Here is a 15,000-nt window from a genome sequence, read left to right as displayed (position 1 = left end):
CACAACACAACACAATATACTACACTTCTAAACACAACACAACACAATATACTACACTTCTAAACACAACACAACACAAAGGAGCAACATACAACACAACACAATATACTACACTTCTAAACACAACACAACACAATATACTACACTTCTAAACACAACACAACACAACACAAAGGAGCAACATACAACACAACACAATATACTACACTTCTAAACACAACACAACACAAAGGAGCAACATACAACACAACACAATATACTACACTTCTAAACACAACACAACACAAAGGAGCAACATACAGCACAACACAATATAACACACATATAAACCCAACACAACACAACAAAAAATAGCAACACACAACACAATATAATACACATGTGAACACAACACAACACAAAAGCACAACACAACACAATATAATACACATCTAAACCCAAACAAACACAACCCAACACAAAGGAGCAACACACAACACAACACAATATACTACACATCCAAACCAACACAACACAACACAACAGTAGCGCTGTGTGGACAAGTGTATTCGCCAATGTCACACAACACCACACTTAAAGGAGAACACACACTTGCTGATTGTTACTTTTCTTGTGTGTTTGTTTTCATGCTGCCTTGAAACAAACGACAACTTGTGTCTTTTTTTCCCAACACGAGTGTGTGAGTGTGACATTCACCTGTCAATGTTGTGTAACTCTCCTTTGTCTCCATCATCATCTACACACACACCTTCACACTAACTGACTCACACCACCACTTTCACTTTCGCTTGTCTTTCTTTTCTTCTTCTAACGCTTTTTCGTCGTGTCGTGTGTGTGTGTGTGTGTGTGTGTGTGTGTGTGTGTGTGTGTGTGTGTGTGTGTGTGTGTGTGTGTGTGTGTGTGTGTGTGTGTGTTTTTTTTTAATGCTGAAGTATGCAAATAGTCACACGCACACACTTTTCTGCACACCTTTCACCTGTCACGTGACCACAACAGATGGCGGCGCCCGCACACATCAGAGAGGGAGGGGCCGTGTGTGTGTGCGTGTGTGTGTGTGTGTGTGTGTGTGTGTGTGTGTGTGTGTGTGTGTGTGTGTGTGTGTGTGTGTGTGTGTGTGTGTGTGTGTGTGTTCTGGCAATGCTTACTTAATGGGGACGTCGCTCTGTTTACACAATCACCTTTAGGGGACCTCTGACGGTATGGGGACAAAAAAACAGGTCCCCTAAAGCAGACCTGGGTATTCTGCGGCCCGCGGGCCACATCCGGCCCTTTGTGCGTCCCTGTCCGGCCCGTGTGAGGCCAATCATAAATGACCAAATACATTTAAAAAAGAGAAGAGGGGTGCATTTGAGAACGTGTCACTCTCCCGACGCACTGTAACCAGGCGGGTTGAGACCATCGCTGGAAACTTGGAGCTTCAGCTGAAGAACAGAACGGCCGACTTTGACTGTTTTCCGCTGGCTTTGGATGAGAGCTGCGATGTATACGTGACACCGCCCGGCTGCTCATTTTCTTACGTGGGATAACTGCAGACTTTCAAATCACGGAGGAGCTGGCAGCCATGCAGTCAATTAAAGGGACAACCACAGGTAATGACTTGTTCACAGAGGTAAATGCGTGTTTGGACATGTTAGGACTGACCTGGGACAAGCTGGCAGGTGTGACAACAGATGGTTGTCCAAATCTGACGGGGAAAAATGTTGGACTTTTAAAGGCCTACTGAAATGAATTTTTTTTATTTAAACGGGGATAGCAGATCCATTCTATGTGTCATACTTGATCATTTCGCGATATTGCCATATTTTTGCTGAAAGGATTTAGTAACTTGCAACTTTTGGTCGCTGATAAAAAAAAAGCCTTGCCTGTACCGGAAGTAGCGTGACGTCGCAGGTTGAAAGGCTCCTCACATTTCCCCATTGTTTACACCAGCAGCGAGAGCGATTCGGACCGAGAAAGCGACGATTACCCCATTAATTTGAGCGCGGATGAAAGATTCGTGGATGAGGAACGTGAGAGTGAAGGACTAGAGTGCAGTGCAGGACGTATCTTTTTTCGCTCTGACCGTAACTTAGGTACAAGCTGGCTCATTGGATTCCACGCTTTCTCCTTTTTCTATTGTGGATCACGGATTTGTATTATAAACCACCTCGGATACTATATCCTCTTGAAAATGAGAGTCGAGAACGCGAAATGGACATTCACAGTGACTTTTATCTCCACGACAATACATCGGTGAAGCACTTTAGCTACGGAGCTAACGTGATAGCATCGTGCTTAAATGCAGATAGAAACAAAAGAAATAAGCCCCCGACTTGAAGGATAGACAGCAGATCAACAATACTACTATCAGGAGACACCGAACCAAACACTGGACCTGTAACTACACGGTTAATGCTGTGCCGCCTGTCGAAGCCTAGCAATGCTGTTGCTAACGACGCCATTGAAGCTAACTTAGCTACGGGACCTCGTCAGAGCTATGATAAAAACATTAGCGCTCCACCTACGCCAGCCCTCATCTGCTCACCAACACCCGTGCTCACCTGCGTTCCAGCGATCGACGGCCCGACGAAGGACTTCACCCGATCATCGATGCGGTCGGCGGCTAGCGTCGGATAGCGCGTCTGCTATCCAAGTCAAAGTCCTCCTGGTTGTGTTGCTGCAGCCAGCCGCTAATACACCGATCCCACCTACAGCTTTCTTCTTTGCAGTCTCCATTGTTCATTAAACAAATTGCAAAAGATTCACCAACACAGATGTCCAGAATACTGTGGGATTTTGCGATGAAAACAGAGCTTTTTGTATTGTGATACAATGTGTCCGAATACTTCCGTTTCAACGATTGACGTCACACGCATACGTCATCATACATAGACGTTTTCAACCGGAAGTGTGGCGGGAAATTAACCCGGCCGTATTGGCATGTGTTGCAATGTTAAGATTTCATCATTGATATATAAACTATCAGACTGCGTGGTAGTAGTAGTGGCTTTCAGTAGGCCTTTAAAGAGGATGCAGGATAAAATGGCAGAAATGGACATTTTTGCATTGTATTATACATCAGGAAGTGTTGTGTAAGACAGTGTTAAAAATAAAAGCATCAAAAGCAATCTGCTTTTGCATAAAGTTAAGTTAGGGTATATGAAATTATTATTATTATTATTATTTATCTTACGGTACATCAAAAATAATGTGAGCAAAATTGAATTGAAATATTGTCGGTGTGGCCCTCCAGCAGTGCTCGGGTCGCTCATGCGGCCCCCGGTAAAAATTAAATGCCCACCCCTGCCCTAAAGGGAAAATTTTTCAAATGATAGTCAGATCCATTCTGAAGATGCCCAAGTGATTTTTAAGCTTTGGCCTATAAAACATGTTTACTGCATGTTTTACTACATGCAGTACATGCAGTAAAGTAGTAAGTACTACATGCATTTCTACATGTTTTACTTTAATACCGTATTCTGAGAAAGGGTGGTCCCCACAAGTGATGATCAAAAACGTGGTCCCCATTCCAAATGATAACCAGAGTGTGTGTGTGTGTGTGTGTGTGTGTGTGTGTGTGTGTGTGTGTGTGTGTGTGTGTGTGTGTGTGTGTGTGTGTGTGTGTGTGTGTGTGTGTGTGTGTGTGTGTGTGTGTGTGTGTGTGTGGCGCGCGCGCGCGCGCGTGTGTGTGTGCATTAATTATGTCTCCATGACGTGTAAAAAGACAAACATGAATTAATTTCACGGCAGGATATTAAAGTGATTAAGATGAGAAACCAAAGTTGATTAAATCTTAAATTAAAACTAACAATATGATGATTCCACGTGTGGTTCAATCAAATATTTGTGTGATTAAAAAAATAATAACATTGTTATTGTCGTGCAAGTTGAAAAGTGTAACTTTCGGTGTATTTCTGCATCGGAACAAAATTCATAATTAAAATCAATCATACTTCCTCTTGCTGATCAATTATATTTCATTGGATGTAGTCATCAATAATAAAGTGTATTTAATTTGTACTCAAGTTCTATTTTCTCCGGTTTTCACACTAACTTCAGTAAATGATCAAATAGATGAATTATTATTTAATAACAATAATTAAAGCAGGATAAAACAAGGTTATGACAATATGAGATATAAATATTTATGACTGTTTATGTTTATGTGTCATGTGACAGCGACTTGAGGGTTCCAGGTTCGATCCCCGCCTCTGCCATCCTAGTCCCTGCCGTTGTGTCCTTGGGCAAGACACTTTACCCACCTGCTCCCAGTGCCACCCACACTGGTTTAAAAATGTAACTTAGATATCGGGTTTCACTATGTAAAAGCACTTTGAGTCACTGGAGAAAAGCGCTATATAAATATACTTCACTACTTCGGAGATTCTGGGTGTTGTTGATAAATGTCTTTTCGCTTTGCGTAGTAGAGTTTGAACTTACGGATGTAGCGACGAACTGTAGTTACTGACGGTGGTTTTCAGAAGTGTTCCCGAGCCCATGTGGCGATATCCTTTACACACTGATGTCGCTTTTTGATGCGGTACCGCCTGAGGGATCCAAGGTTCGTAATATCATGGCTTACGTGCAGTGATTTCTCCAGATTCTCTGAACCTTTTGATGATATTACGGACCGTGGATGGTGAAATCCCTAAATTCCTTGCAATAGCTGGGTTGGTAGAGTGTGAGGGTTCCGGGTTCGACCCCCCCCCCCCCCCCCCCCCCGCTTCTGCCAACCGACACTTTACCCACCTGCTCCCAGTGCCACTCACACTGGTTTAAAAATGTAACTTAGATATTGGGTTTCACTATGTAAAAGCACTTTGAGTCACTGGAGAAAAGCGCTATATAAATATACTTCACTACTTCACACTTAGATAAAGCGGGTGCAGCGAAGCCGGCGGGTGTTTCTGGGTGTTGTTGATAAATGGCTTTCGCTTTGCATAGTAGAGTTTTAACTTGCACTTACAGATGTAGCGACAAACTCAAGTTACTGACAGTGGTTTTCTGAAGTGTTCCCGAGCCCATGTGGTGATATCCTTTACACACTGATGTCACTTTTTGATGCAGTACAGCCTGAGGGATCCAAGGTTCGTAATATCATGGCTTACGTGCAGTGATTTGTCCAGATTCTCTGAACCTTTTGATGATATTACGGACCGTGGATGGTGAAATCCCTAAATTCCTTGCAATAGCTGGATTGGTAGAGTGTGAGGGTTCCGGGTTCGATCCCCCCCCCGTTTCTGCCAACCGACACTTTACCCACCTGCTCCCAGTGCCACTCACACTGGTTTAAAAATGTAACTTAGATATTGGGTTTCACTATGTAAAAGCACTTTGAGTCACTGGAGAAAAGCGCTATATAAATATACTTCACTACTTCACACTTAGATAAAGCGGGTGCAGCGAAGCCGGCGGGTGTTTCTGGGTGTTGTTGATAAATGGCTTTCGCTTTGCATAGTAGAGTTTGAACTTACAGATGTAGCGACGAACTGTAGTCACTGACGGTGGTTTTCTGAAGCGTTCTCGAGCCCATGTGGTGATATCCTTTACACACTGATGTCGCTTTTTGATGCAGTACAGCCTGAGGGATCCAAGGTTGGTAATATCATGGCTTACGTGCAGTGATTTGTCCAGATTCTCTGAACCTTTTGATGATATTACGGACCGTGGATGGTGAAATCCCTAAATTCCTTGCAATAGCTGGGTTGGTAGAGTGTGAGGATTCCGGGTTCGATCCCCCCCGTTTCTGCCAACCGACACTTTACCCACCTGCTCCCAGTGCCACTCACACTGGTTTAAAAATGTAACTTAGATATTGGGTTTCACTATGTAAAAGCGCTTTGAGTCACTGGAGAAAAGCGCTATATAAATATACTTCACTACTTCACACTTAGATAAAGCGGGTGCAGCGAAGCCGGCGGGTGTTTCTGGGTGTTGTTGATAAATGGCTTTCGCTTTGCATAGTAGAGTTTTAACTTGCACTTACAGATGTAGCGACAAACTGTAGTTACTGACGGTGGTTTTCTGAAGTGTTCTCGAGCCCATGTGGTGATATCCTTTACACACTGATGTCTTTTTTTTAATGCGGTACCGCCTGAGGGATCCAAGGTTGGTAATATCATGGCTTACGTGCAGTGATTTCTCCAGATTCTCTGAACCTTTTGATGATATTACGGACCGTAGATGGTGAAATCCCTAAATTCCTTGCAATAGCTGGGTTGGTAGAGTGTGAGGATTCCGGGTTCGATCCCCCCCGCTTCTGCCAACCGACACTTTACCCACCTGCTCCCAGTGCCACTCACACTGGTTTAAAAATGTAACTTAGATATTGGGTTTCACTATGTAAAAGCACTTTGAGTCACTGGAGAAAAGCGCTATATAAATATAATTCCCTTCACTTTACTTCACTCCTGCATGTCAATAATCACTTACAATATACATATCCACACGCATGCAAACACGTCAATATAATGCTAACCAGGCAAATAAAAGCCAACAATATTTCATCATATTTTGATCACCACATGTATGTATTTATTTCCTGGCCGTGAACTCGCTAACAGGAAGTAGAATGTCTGCCGGGGTATTTGTGCGTGCGCACATGAATATTCATGTGACATTTCAGCAGTGCACCGATGACTTCATCTTCTCAATATTTCATTTTGGTTTGGCAGATTTTTGGGTCATCAAACATTGAGCATCTCGGCGTTGATGCTAGCCAGCGCTAGCATGCTAGTCGGTTGGCGGCGCGGTCGGCGTCTTCGCGGTGAGTTCGTGCCGACTCACCCGGACCGCCGGCGCAACTTTATTTTCCTCCAAGAGCAAAGTTTGCACAGCTCCAAATGTGGCTCGTCACGCTACTTGCTTGACACGCGCTCTTATTTTGAAACCGACACAAGCTGTTGTCGATCATTATTATTATCATTTATTGGAAACACGTTTTTAGGAGTGGACAAACTTCCAAACAACAGAAATAACAATTCATGGGTTGTTTGATCACATGACTTGCAGTTCTCTCTCACAACACCGGGGGCAGGATGTTGTCGACAAACGCGAGTCTTGTTGAGCAGTGATGTCACTTCCTGTCCAGTAAAAGTCAACAATAAAGCCACACAAACATAGCTTTTTATCAATAATAAATATAATAATGTATTCATTACTCATCATCATCTTCATCATCATCATCATCATCCATTTTCTACCGTTTGTCCCTCTTGGGGTCGCCGTGGAGTCATTAATATTGATCACATAACACATGCACAATGTTTAGGACTGATGATAATAATTATAATAATAATAATAATATATGATTTAAAAACATGTACACTCTACTACTAATAATAATTATAACAATAATACTAATAATTTATTCAATAAATGTACAATATATATATATATATATATATATATATATATATATATATATATATATATATATATATATATATATATATATATATACACACACACACACACACACACACATATGTATATGATACTACAGTATTAATATATTGTACTACTCTTTGTATATAGCACAACAGTATTTATATCTCACACCACAGTATTTATATATGGCACTACAGTATTTATACATGGTACTGCAGTATGTATATGTGGTACTACAGTGTGTATATATAATACTACAAAGTGTATATATTGTACTACAGTATTTATATATGGTACTACAGTCTGTATGTATGGCACTACAGTATGTTAATATGGTACTACAGTAAGTATATATGGTACTACAGTAAGTAAATATGGTACTACATAATTATTTTATACTTTATACACACTAATAGTACACACTATTTTATACTTTGTAAACACTAATAGTACACACTATTTTATACTTTGTAGACACTAATAGTACACACTATTTTATACTTTGTACAGACTAACAGTACACACTATTTTATACTTTGTACAGACTAACAGTACACACTATTTTATACTTTGTACAGACTAACAGTACACACTATTTTATACTTCGTTGTACACACTAATAGTAAATACTATTCTATATTTTGTACAAACTAATAGTACATACTATTTTATATTTTGTACACACTAATAGTACACACTATTTTATAGTTTGTAGTACAAAGTATAAAATAGTGTGTACTATTAGTGTGTACAAAATTTGTACACACTAATAGTACACTCTATTTTATACTTTGTACCAACAAATAGTACACACTATTTTATACTTTGTACACACTAATAGTACACACTATTTTATACTTCATACACACTAATAGTACACACTATTTTATACTTTGGACCAAAAAATAGTACACACTATTTAATACTTTATACATGCTAATAGTAGACACTATTTTATAGTTTGTAGCACAAAGTATAAAATAGTGTGTACTATTAGTGTGTACAAAATTTGTACACACTAATATTACACACTATTTTATACATTGTACCAACAAATAGTACACACTATTTTATACTTTGTACACACTAATAGTACACACTATTTTATACTTTTTTCCAACAAATAGTACAGACTATTTCATACTTTATACATGCTAATAGTACACACTATTTTATACTTTGTAAACACTAATAGTACACACTATTTTATACTTTGTACAGACTAACAGTACACACTATTTTATACTTTGTAGACACTAATAGTACACACTATTTTATACTTTGTACAGACTAACAGTACACACTATTTTATACTTTGTTGTACACACTAATAGTACATACTATTCTATATTTTGTACAAACTAATAGTACACACTATTTTATACTTTGTAAACACTAATAGTACACACTATTTTATACTTTGTACAGACTAACAGTACACACTGTTTTATACTTTGTTGTACACACTAATAGTACATACTATTCTATATTTTGTACAAACTAATAGTACAAACTATTTTATATTTTGTACACACTAATAGTACACACTATTTTATAATTTGTACACACTAATAGTACACACTATTTTATACTTTGTACCAACAAATAGTACACACTATTTAATACTTTATACATGCTAATAGTACACACTATTTTATAGTTTGTAGTACAAAGTATAAAATAGCGTGTACTATTAGTGTGTACAAAATTTGTACAGACTAATAGTACACTCTATTTTATAGTTTGTAGTACAAAGTATAAAATAGAGTGTACTATTAGTGTGTACAAAATTTGTACACACTAATAGTACACTCTATTTCATACTTTGTACCAACAAATAGTACACACTATTTCATACTTTGTACCAACAAATAGTACAGATTATTTCATACTTTATACATGCTAACAGTACAAACCATTTAATGTTCTTCCCACGCCGCGTGTTATTTGGATCTTACTAAATCAGGTCGTTGACATAAAAGAGTGTTTGCGGGCATCAACTTGCTTTAAACTCAAATTTGTCGTCCTGAAAAAAATGTTTTTGTTCCTTCAGGGACGCCAGTCTGGCCTAAAAAAACACCAGAGACGTAAAACACAAGTTCAACATTCAAAGGAAAACAAGAGGCGGATAAAAGGAGCTTAAGTGTGTGTGTGTGTGTGTGTGTGTGTGTGTGTGTGTGTGTGTGTGTGTGTGTGTGTGTGTGTGTGTGTGTGTGTGTGTGTGTGTGTGTGTGTGTGTGTGTGTGTGTGTGTGTGTGTGTGTGTGTGTGTGTGTGTGTGTGTGTGTGTGTGTGTGTGTGTGTGTGTGTGTGTGTGTGTGTGTGTGTGTGTGTGTGTGTGTGTGTGTGTGTGTGTGAGGATTATTAAGCAAGTGAAGAGCAGGTGAACTTCAGCAGGCAACCTTTTTTTTCTGGCGTTCCTTCAGAATCTTTCCTTCCTCGTCTCTTCTCCTTCTGCCCTTCTTCTTCTTCTTCTTCTTCTTCTTCTTCTTCTTCTTCTTCTTCTCCTTCACGCCGCCCAGGAATTATGCTGCCACTCACAAAGCAATTAAAACCTGAATCGCAGTGGAGGGAGAGGAGGAGGGGGAGGAGGGGGAGGGAGTGGAGGAAGAAGAGAGAGATGAGGTTGAGGAGGAGGAAGAGGAAGAGGAGGAAGCAAAGGGAGTGGGGGAAGAGGGAGAGGAAGAAGTGGAGGAAGAGGAGGAGGAAGAGGAGGGAGTGGAGAAAGAGCAAAAAGAGGAAGTGGAGGACAAAGTGGAGGAGCAAGAGGAGGAAGTGAAGGGAGTGGAGGGAGAGGAAGAAGAGGGGGAAGTGGATGAATAGTAAGAAGACGAGGAAGATGAGGAAGAGGAGGAAGATGAGGTAGAGGAGGAAGCGAAGGGAGAGGAGGAAGAGCAAGAGGAAGAAGTGGAGGAAGAGGAAGAAATGAAGGGAGTGGAGGGAGAAGAGGAAGAAGAGGGAGAGGAGGAGGAAGACAAGAGAGTGGAGGAAGTGGAGGAAGAAGCGGAAGAGGAGGAAGTGAAGGGAGTGGATGAAGAAAAGGAAGAGGAGGAAGACCAGGAAGAGGAGGTAGAGGATAAGGGGGGAGGAGGAAGAAGAGGAAGTGAAGGGAGTGGAGGGAGAGAAAGGAGGAAGACGAAGACGAGGAAGAGGAGGAGGCAGAGGAACAGTAGTTAGAGGAGGAAGAAGAGGAAGAAGAAAAGGAAGAGGAGGTAGAGGAGGAAGAGGAGGAGGCAGAGGAACAGTAGTTAGAGGAGGAAGAAGAGGAGTAAGAAAAGGAAGAGGAGGTAGAGGAGGAAGAAGAGGAAGAGGAGGTAGAGGAGGAGGCAGAGGAACAGTAGTTAGAGGAGGAAGAAGAGGAGTAAGAAAAGGAAGAGGAGGTAGAGGAGGTAGAGGAGGAGGCAGAGGAACAGTAGTTAGAGGAGGAAGAAGAGGAGTAAGAAAAGGAAGAGGAGGTAGAGGAGGAAGAAGAGGAAGAGGAGGAAGTGGAGGAAGAGGAAGAAATGAAGGGAGTGGAGGGAGAAGAGGAAGAAGAGGGATAGGAGGAGGAAGACAAGAGAGTGGAGGAAGTGGAGGAAGAGGAGGAAGTGAAGGGAGTGGATGAAGAAAAGGAAGAGGAGGAAGACCAGGAAGAGGAGGTAGAGGAGGTAGAGGAGGAGGCAGAGGAACAGTAGTTAGAGGAGGAAGAAGAGGAGTAAGAAAAGGAAGAGGAGGTAGAGGAGGTAGAGGAGGAGGCAGAGGAACAGTAGTTAGAGGAGGAAGAAGAGGAGTAAGAAAAGGAAGAGGAGGTAGAGGAGGTAGAGGAGGAGGCAGAGGAACAGTAGTTAGAGGAGGAAGAAGAGGAGGAAGAAAAGGAAGAGGAGGTAGAGGAGGTAGAGGAGGAGGCAGAGGAACAGTAGTTAGAGGAGGAAGAAGAGGAGGAAGAAAAGGAAGAGGAGGTAGAGGAGGTAGAGGAGGAGGCAGAGGAACAGTAGTTAGAGGAGGAAGAAGAGGAGTAAGAAAAGGAAGAGGAGGTAGAGGAGGAAGAAGAGGAAGAGGAGGAGACAGAGGACAAGTAGTTAGAGGAGGAAGAGGAGATAGGGGAGAAAGAAGAGGAATCGGAGGAAGAGGAGGAGGCAGAGGACAAGTAGTTAGAGGAGGAAGAAGAGGAGGAAGAAGAGGAAGAGGAGAATACAGAGGACAAGTAGTTAGAGGAGGAGGAAGAAGAGGAAGAGGAGGAGACAGAGGACAAGTAGTTAGAGGAGGAAGAGGAGATAGGGGAGAAAGAAGAGGAAGAGGAGGAAGAGGAGATAGGGGAGAAAGAAGAGGAAGAGGAGGAAGTGAAGGGAGTTGATGGAGTGGATGAAGAAAAGAAATAGGAGGAAGACGAGGTAGAGGTGATAGAGGAGGATAAGGGGGAGGAGGTAGAAAAGGAAGAGGAGGAAGTGAAGGACACAAACAGGACACGAACACACTTTTACAGACAACACAAACAGGACACAAACACACTTTTACAGACAACACAAACAGGACACCAACACACTTTTACAGACAACACAAACAAGACACAAACACACGTTTACAGACAACACAAACAGGACACAAACACACTTTTACAGACAACACAAACAGGACACAAACACACTTTTACAGACAACACAAACAGGACACAAACACACTTTTACAGACAACACAAACAGGAAACCAACACACTTTTACAGACAACACAAACAAGACACAAACACATGTTTACAGACAACACAAACAGGACACAAACACGTTTACAAACAGCACAAACAAGACACAAACACTTTTACAGACAACACAAACAGGACACAAACACACTTTTACAGACAACACAAACAAGACACAAACACACTTTTACAGACAACACAAACAGGACACAAACACACTTTTACAGACAACACAAACAGGACACAAACACACTTTTACATACAACACAAACAGGACACAACCACACTTTTACAGACAACACAAACAGGACACAAACACACTTTTACAGACAACACAAACAGGACACAAACACTTTTACAGACAACACAAACAGGACAAAAACACACTTTTACAGACAACACAAACAGGACACAAACACACTTTTACAGACAACACAAACAGGACACAAAAACACTTTTACAGACAACACCAACAGGACTCAAACACACTTTTACAGACAACACAAACAGGACACAAACACACTTTTACAGACAACACAAACAGGACACAAAAACACTTTTACAGACAACACCAACAGAACTCAAACACACTTTTACAGACAACACAAGCAGGACACAAACACACTTTTACAGACAACACAAACAGGACACAAACACACGTTTACAGACAACACAAACAGGACACAAACACACTTTTACAGACAACACAAACAGGACACAAACACACTTTTACACACAACACAAACAGGACACAAACACACTTTTACAGACAACACAAACAGGACACCAACACACTTTTACAGACAACACAAATAGGACACAAACACACTTTTACAGACAACACAAACAGGACACAAACACACCTTTACAGACAACACAAACAGGACACAAACACACTTTTACAGACAACACAAACAGGACACAAACACACGTTTACAAACAACACAAAAATGACCCGCAGTGTGTTGGTGTCTTGTAGCAATGCTGAATGTGTGTTCCTGCTGTAGGAGCACTTGCATTCAGGGGAGAGGAGCTACACTTCCATGTTTAGATACCAGTCTCACGCATTAATAACACAAAATGCGTATTGTTTGGATCATGCTTTGATTTTGAAAGATGTTTGCTGATATAATCTGTGATATTTCTACCTGTGTACACATTGTGTACGTTACATGTTGTACACGTTCATCATGTTTGTTTTGCCGTCTTAACCTTCTCTTCTTGTCAACAATGTGTGACATTGAGCCTGATAAACATTCTGTCATGGACGACTATCAATCAGAGCATGTTATTAAAACATCTGCCACAAAATGTCCTAACATTTATGTAGCTAGAAACGTCACAGATGACATCAAAACATCGAATACGTTTTTCATCGTGTTAGCGTAGCGGATGTGACGCGTAGTGCTCTTATTGTGAAGCCGGAAGTGTGATTTCTTTGAGAAGGTGTCCGGATGTGTTTCGATTTTGTCGTCTCACGGTGACGGAAGATACAACGGCGGGAGAACGACTTCTCATGGCTGTGGATATCGCGTTTCCGTATTTTTACCTTCTCTTTCTGCATTTCTGCTCGCTAGTTTCCCGCTTGTGGCTCAAGGGTGACCGGACGTCATTAGACTTCCTCACACTACGGAATCGCCCGAGGGTCAAAAAGGACGCGTGGGTGTTAATCGCGTGATGAAAAAAGAAGTTCAAAAAGGAATGTTGTTATGTATACAGGAGGGAGTAGTGACGGCACAGTTCCACAAGGGGGTGATGCTGCTCTATGTTTTATTATATATATGTACAATATATATAATAATACACTATGCTAAATATAAGATTCTCTGAACCTTTTGATGATATTACGGAGCGTAGATGGTGAAATCCCTAAATTCCTTGCAATAGCTGGTTGAGAAATGTTCTTAAATTGTTGGACAATTTGCTCACGCATTTGTTGACAAAGTGGTGACCCTCGCCCCGTCCGTGTTTGTGAACGACTGAGCATTTCACGGAAGCTGCTTTTATAACCAATCATGGCACCCACCTGTTCCCAATTAGCCCGTTCACCTGTGGGATGTTCCGAATAAGTGTTTGACGAGCATTCCTCAACTTTCTCAGTCTTTTTTGCCACTCGTGCCAGCTTTTTTGAAACATGTCGCAGGCATCAAATTCCAAATGAGCTAATATTTGCAAAAAATAACAAAGTTTCCCAGTGTGAACGTTAAATATCTTGTCTTTGCGGTCTATTCAATTGAATATAAGTTGAAAAGGATTCAGTTTGGAGGTTGAAGTCTTAGGTGTAGCACACAAATAGGTACTGGTCACTTCCTGTTTCCTGTTACTGGCGTAGGCGTACTTCCTCTCAGGACAGGAAGTACGGCGAGTGTTGATGCATGAAGAAATGGAGGTTCTCAACAACGTAGACACTCATGTGCACATCACGTGACGTGCTACACAACTACACAACTAATGTGCGCATCACGTGACGTGCTGCACAACTACACAACTAATGTGCGCATCACGTGACGTGCTACACAACTACACAACTTTGTCACTCCTCATGTTCTCATTCCATCTGTCGTCCTCTCCTCACTCCTACATCCTCTCGCTGCATACCCGAACACACAGTTCTGCTCGCCCGTCCTGTGTGTGTGCGTGTGTGTGTGTGTGTGTGTGTGTGTGCATGTGTGTGTGTGTGTGTGTGTGTGTGTGTGTTTGTTTGTCAGCGTGTTGTTTTTTGTTTGATGTGTGATGAAAGACCTCAAGTGTTGATGAACGTCTAAATAGACCAGTGTGTGTGCGTGTGTGTGTGTGTGTGTGTGTGTGTGTGTGTGTGTGTGTGTGTGTGTGTGTGTGTGTGTGTGTGTGTGTGTGTGTGTGTGTGTGTGTGTGTGTGTGTGTGTGTGTGTGTGTGTGTGTGTGTGTGTGTGTGTGTGTGTGTGTATGTGTGTGTGTGTAATGTCCGTATGTGAACTCCT

The sequence above is a fragment of the Entelurus aequoreus genome, linkage group LG09, assembly GCF_033978785.1.
Source record: "Entelurus aequoreus isolate RoL-2023_Sb linkage group LG09, RoL_Eaeq_v1.1, whole genome shotgun sequence".
Taxonomy (NCBI): Eukaryota; Metazoa; Chordata; class Actinopteri; order Syngnathiformes; family Syngnathidae; genus Entelurus; species Entelurus aequoreus.
The sequence above is the reverse complement of the archived record's forward strand: the minus strand, read 5'-3'. Positions refer to the sequence as shown.